We start from the raw sequence: 7,379 nt of genomic DNA, 5'->3' as shown, positions 1-7,379 counted from the left end.
TTGCATTCGACAGCTTTCAGAGGGTCCTAAACCCCGCCTATTTTGGTCATGTCTAGATGAATATTTTGGTCATGTCTAGATGAATATTTTGGTCATGTCTAGATGAAATACAGCTTTTGTGTAATTTCACGTCAAAGGTATATTTTTGGGGGCAATTTAGCTAACCCTAACCGTTTTCCTAACCTTAACCAAATTATCCTAACCCTGCTACGTAAAGTCCATTTGGACAAAAGCTGTATCCCTTTTAGATAACCTTAAACAAAGGTATTAAAAAAAGACAAAACCGCCTATTTCAACAATTTATCTTCTTAAAATCGGATTTTAAATCTAACCAGAGAAGAAGAGGTGAAGCCTCAATCAATAAAACAGATCATATTTGACCTAACCCTAACCACACTGCTAACCTTATGCCTAACCCTAACCTAAAATTACCAAAAAGCTCATTTTAGTTTTCATAAATGTTTATGATATAGCCAAGGACGTCCCAAGGATTCCGGATAGCAAAGAAAAATACTTGATAGCCACATGCAATTTTCTTGAGGGGGAGAGCACAAAGAAATGCATAAATATGTTTCTATTTGCATCGATCGATGCATCTGTTTCCACATGTATGTATTACTCAGTATAAGGATTACACGTTTTTTTCTTAAAGACTATAAACTTAAATTCTCTGTGTCTGTACTTTTTTAGGCTACATTAATTATTTGATATATGGTTCTTATAATCCATTGCAATTAGAAAGCGATTACTCAGACCCAATGTTTTGGCTCATAGCACCATCTGCTGGAAAGCAAGTGTACATCAAGGTCCCACTCCCAGTGTCCCAACCATAGAATGCGCTTTAAACAGTAAATTAGACCACTTGCTGTCTTTTCATTATTGTTTTAATTAATGATTTATATCTTCAACTGTTCACATTCCACTTTCAAATGTTCACTAGTAAATCACATATCAACCCCCCCAATTAAGGAGCATGAGAGATTCAATAAAAGATGTTGCAGAACTGCTGTATTTCAAGAACAACTCCCTTCTGCCCAATTTCCCTGACGTTGGTACGACAATCAATCTGTTTTTACCATCCTGTAACTGTCGCTTCTGCGGATAGATCGTTTCCTAAACTAAAACTCATGAAGAACGACCTAAGAAGTATCAGGCTCTCGGTCTGATATGCGCGTTTGAACACCTGAGTATGCTCCACTCATTGCACTGGCGCCGTCGTAGCCTTGACCCCGGCATTTGTTCACGGATATCCCCTTATACGTTAAATCTTAACCTTAACCAAATTCTCCTAACCTGGTATGTTAATTATTTTAACCTGCTGCGTAAATTCTCCTAACCTGCTACGAAAAAGTCACTTTCGGTCATAGCTGTATAGAAGTGGCGTGTTTTTAGGCTGTCCCTCCCTCAATTCGTTTCGTTAGTAGGCAAACAGAATATTGTCCTCCCCTCCTCGATAGCCTCCTTTTGGCAAGGAACTGCAAGCGTATCTACCTGAGTTTTGAAATCGGCCACGCTTGTTCGTCTTCTTCTTCAATGAGGTTTAACGGCGGTTGGCATCCAATTTGTTGCATTACCGCCACCTACTAGACTGGAGTTCAACTCCCTTATCTTTCCTTGAAAAATAAAATAAACCAAAGCAAATAAATATCCTACCATCTAACACTACACTCACACCTTCAACACTACAATTAATAATTAACCCCACCCTTCTCCACTGTTTAAATACACTCACTCCTACCTCATGCCCTCGACCTGAATTCAGGTCAAGTCTCGCACACCCAAATATCTCTCTGCAGCTGCCACCACCACCTCAATTTTCATCAATTTGCGTTCCATCCCTGCAGTACAATTAATAACCATTGCTATAAACGCTAAAAATCCAATCTTGCTGAACCATATATCACTTTTTGGTTTATCCCTCTGTACTCCCTGTAACTCTTCTGCTGTCAAGTCTCGCACACCCAAATATCTCTCTGCAGCTGCCACCACCACCTCAATTTTCATCAATTTGCGTTCCATCCCTGCAGTACAATTAATAACCATTGCTATAAACGCTAAAAATCCAATCTTGCTGAACCATATATCACTTTTTGGTTTATCCCTCTGTACTGGTACATCTCTACTACTCACAACATTTCTCTCAGGATCCCTCCCCCTTAACCCATCTTCCTCTACTTTCTTCACTGTCTCCGCATATGACAACTTCTTCTCTACTCTTACCCTGGATACCTCAACCTGCTTCTCTCGCACTGGACATGTCTGATCCCCAGCCGCATGGCCACCCCTACAATTAGCACACACCACCACTTTCCCCACTGCTTCACACTCCTTTGTCTCATGCCCTTCTGCACACTTCTCACACCTTGGAATCTCCCTCCTACACACTGTGGGGATCTATTTTCTCATAACTGGAGGAATGAATAGCTTAGAAGGAATTCATTGGTGATTAAAACATAGAAGGTTTGTACTGTACTGATATGAATTGTTTCACATAACAAGCTGTGATTCATGTGAGGAACGTTAGGGGGAAGGATGAGATAAGACTTGTATTTCTTACAGATACGAACACTGCCTCTTTGTTGTCTGTGAACCGTTGTCTGTGAACCGTCCTTGAACATAGGTACTTGCAGTACAGTGGAACGGTGTCTTTTGGGTGCTGACTCTACAGGTTGTTATGATAACAACTTATGCCTGGCAACAGTGTGCAACAGTGGAGCGCCAAGGGGCTGGGACCAGCCCGTGCGCCAACGGATAGGCTGAGTAAGTCTAAACCACGCTCAGTCTCTACTCTGATTGGCCAGCAGGGAGTGGGAAATATCTCTGTCAGAGTATTTGAAGAAGAACCTGTAACAATGGATCAGTTCTCTGTCTGCCCTGTGTGGTATTTCAGTGAGCCCGTATACGAACCAACATACTTATCATACATACATTTTGCATATAATAAATTTAGCTTGGATTGAATATCTCTTGATTATGTTTTCTCTTATTCCAATACCAGATTTGAATTACGCAATTTCTAACAACACTGCTGCAACATGCCCATAAGTTTGACACCTGTAATATCTTAAGGTATTCGGCACATATGCTCGCACTGGATAACTTATATATCCTAACCTCACGTTCTCAGGCAAAGACTCAACTTCAAAACTCAAAACAACAGACAATGACTCTTCTGTTTCCCCACTCTCGGCACCCTGTTCACGTCGCACCAAACGACGAGCATCACACACACCGGGAATCATCTCCTTCAGTTGGTCAACTTTTACATTCACTGCTACTCCAGTAATCACTCCTCTCAATGGCTCCCTTTTCTTAAGAGCGAAACAATTCACAATTCTTTCCCCCATTTGTTTAACTCTGAGCGCCTTCTCCCTCTGCCCAACAGAAACACAAACAATTATCACTAGACCACTTCTGGTTACCCTCACAGATTCCACTTTACCCAACGCTCTTTTCACCCATCATGAAACCACAATTGGATCAGCCAAAAGGCAAGGATCCATTTTTTCCACAAACTTCACTCCTACTATCACAGACTCATCTTTATCCTGACCCGCTGTGCAATCCTCGGGCTCCGAGTACTTCACCACACCTTCCACCTCCGATACATCACCCTCATTCACTTCCATTTCTACTCCTGTCTTCAGCTCACTTTGCTTACATTTCCTACCACTCTTCTTTAACAAACCTTCTCCCTTTTCCCCGCCATTTTTAACTGACTCAAACTCACAATCTTCCTCCATCTCTCTCTTAGACCTCCTCTGCCTCTGTTTTCCCTCCATTCCTCCTCATTCACCCAAGTATATGTCTCCTTATGATAATACTGCGTTTCTCCAAACCTATATCTGTTTCTTACCTTCTCTAAGGACTCCATTTTCCCCCTCCTTTCCCTTCCTGTGTCCATTCTATCCTCGGCCTTGACCTCTTCATTGCTCTCCTCTTCTGATCCGCTGTCCTCCTCTCCTGAATCACCATCGTCTTCCGATCCCTCATCGGAGCTGTTATCCTCACTATCATCGGGACTTACTCCCTTTCCAACTGCTCGTCTTTTCGCTGAAGACGCCATGCTCCACCCCTCAGTCGGTCGGACTGATGGTCACACACCCCCTTTCAATCAGCTAATGTTTTCTCAAAGGAGAAAAGTATGCAAACATTTAAAACGTTTTTAATAAAAACTAGATGCTACTTATACTTTTATCGATAAAATGTCTTGCACAAGTAGCTATATTTGTTTTTATCACTTCATACATTTATTTTGGGATTCCACCCTGTAAATGTAATTTGCCTGATGACGCGAGATTGGATGAGAGTCATTTCATTCAAGCGCATTTTCATCCACTTTCCCTCTCCTCGCAGCCTCTCATCGATTCCAGAGAGGACACAGGAGTCCAGAGAGGACACAGGAGTTGAGGAAAAACATTTGAGAAAAGTCCAATGAAACACAGACTACCCTTGTTAATCTGGAGACTAGGGTATTTTGTGGTTGACTGTTCAGGGGCGCAACTATCACTGGGGGGGGCATGTCCACCCCACATTCTGAAATGGCATTTATGTCATCCCCTCCAGTTGTATCATTGCAATGTGATACAAAAAGTGCAAATCGTGTGTTTTAGGACCATGTGGACGCCTCAAAGCGATTGGCTGGATTTAGGACCAGGTAGACACCTCAGAGGGGGCTGTGTGAAGGCAAAGCTTCTGGAAGGCTGGCTTTTTAGTCGTTCAGTTTGTGTCATTCTTTTGTTTTTTATCTTATGTTTGTTGTGTAGTAAATATTTCAACTTTTATATTCATTGTTTTTTATTAGTTTTTCCTGTAAAGCACATTGCGTTGCATTCCATGTCTGAAATGTGCTCTATAAATAAAGCTTGATTTGATTTGACCAGCACAGGAGAGTTGAGCATAGTTCAGTGTGTATGTGTTGCACTCTTTCACCGAGTTGTAAAAGTAAGCAGAGCAGAAACTGGCTACTCTTTAGTTGACTGATGTAGCTTGCAAGGTAACTACTGTTTAACTTAACAGAAAAAAACGAAACTAGTGTTTATTTTCAGTACTGAGCTAGTATTGTAACTGACATGTAATGTTACAAAATCTTTAATCCCCTCTAGACTGAGGTGAATGAATTAGCTACGCTAACTAGTAGCTACCACAGCCAGGTCAGCTTTAGCCTCTAGCTACCTATCTGGCAGATAGTAATAATAGCCACCTCATATGCTATCTAACAGCTGTTGTTTGTATGGAATTATTTTGTAGCTTTTGTTTTGTCCCGTTTCAACAGAAGTAAATGAACTTGGCTAGCTTTTGCCAGTTTATTTACTGTTAGAGAGAGAGCTGGCCAAAAGTTGGCTAATGTTAGCTATTCTTTTTTGCCTCAGTCACACTAGACCTGAATCAAACCCAAATGATTGAAGACCGATATTCTGACGTTTTTTCACTGTAATGTGTGTTTTTATTAGTCAGTATGGCATGTAAAGTTATTGATCTGTCAGTTTCCATAGCGAAGTCCCTACTTTTCACACTGACACAGTAATAAACAGTTCTAAAGTTACAGGATTCACTGTCATGGTGCACAGTAGATTTCTATGCCATACTGATTTCTTCATACCCCACCCGCATCTTTCACTGGCTTTCTGTCTCACGACCAAAAAGAGCTTCTGGATATCAGGACAGCGATTACTCACCTCGTATTGGACAAAGATTTTTTCTTCAACGAGTCGGACGCGAAGGATATTCTACAGACACCCGACAAGGACCAAATCCCCGTCATTCGCATGAGAAAGAGACGGAGATGTCGTGGACGTAGGTCGGGGTGCCTTGTAAGGATCCAACGGCGAGCGAGTAAACTGCCTCTTCCATCAATCCTATTAGCCAATGTTCAATCGTTTGAAAATAAATTGGACGACCTAAGATTAAGGTTATCCTACCAACGGGACATTAAAAACTGTAATATCTTGTGTTTCACCGAGTCGTGGCTGAACGAAGACATGGATAACATACAGCTGGCAGGATATATACGCTACATCGGCAGGATAGAACGGCTGACTCCGTTAAGACAAGTGGTGGCGGTCTGTGTATATTTGTAAACAACAGCTGGTGCATAAAATCTAATACTAAGGAAGTCTCTAGGTTTTGCTCGCCTGAGCTAGAGTATCTCATGATAAGCTGTAGACCACACTATTTACCAAGATAATTTTCATCTATATTTTTCATAGCTGCCTATTTACCACCACAAACCGATGCTGGCATTAAGATTGCACTGAATGAGCTGTATAAGGCCATAAGTAAACAAGAAAACGCTCATCCAGAGGCAGCGCTCCTAGTGGCCGGGGACTTTAATGCAGGGAATCTTAAATCCGTTCTACCTTATTTCTACCAGCATGTTAAATGTGCAACCAGAGGGAAAAAAACCTCTAGACCACCTTTACTCCCCACACAGAGACACGTACAAAGCTTTCCCTCACCCTCCATTTGGCAAATCTGACCATAACTCTATCCTCCTGATTCCTGCTTATAAGCAAAAACTAAAGCAGGAAGCAACAGTGACTCGGTTAATAAGGAAGTGGTCAGATGACGCAGGTGCTAAGCTACAGGACTGTTTTGCTAGCACAGACTGGAATATGTTCCGGGATTCTTCCGATAGCATTGAGGAGTACACCACATCAGTCACTGGCTTCATCAATAAGTGCATCGATGACGTTGTCCCCACAGTGACCGTACGTACATACCCCAACCAGAAGCCATGGATTACAGGCAACATCCGCACTGAGCTAAAGGGTAGAGCTGCCGCTTTCAAGGAGCGGGACTCTAACCCGGACGCTTATAAGAAATCCCACTATGCCCTCCGACGAACCATCAAACAGGCAAAGAGTCAATACAGGACTAAGATTGAATTGTACTACACCGGCTCTGACGATTTACCAGGACGTGTACTCCGAGCATGCGCTGACCAACTGGCAAGTGTCTTCACTGACATTTTCAACATGTCCCTGACTAAGTCTGTAATACCATCATGTTTCAAGCAGACCACCATAGTCCCTGTGCCCAAGAACACTAAGATAACCTGCCTAAATGACTACCGACCCGTAGCACTCACGTCTGTAGCCATGAAGTGCTTTGAAAGGCTGGTCATGGCTAGTGCGGGTAGTGCGTACGGCCTAGTACATCACTGGGGCCAAGCTTCCTGCCATCCAGGACCTCTATACCAGGCGGTCAGAAGAAGGCCCTAAAAATGGTCAAATACTCCAGCCACCCTAGTCATAGACTGTTCTCTCTGCTACCGCACGGCAAGCTGTGCCGGAGCGCCAAGTCTAGGTCAAAAAGGCTTCTTAACAGCTTCTACCCCCAAGCCATAAGACTCCTGAACAGCTAATAATGGCTACCTG

This window comes from Coregonus clupeaformis, chromosome 12 (genome assembly GCF_020615455.1).
Source record: "Coregonus clupeaformis isolate EN_2021a chromosome 12, ASM2061545v1, whole genome shotgun sequence".
Lineage (NCBI taxonomy): Eukaryota > Metazoa > Chordata > Actinopteri > Salmoniformes > Salmonidae > Coregonus > Coregonus clupeaformis.
This window is presented reverse-complemented; position numbering follows the sequence as displayed.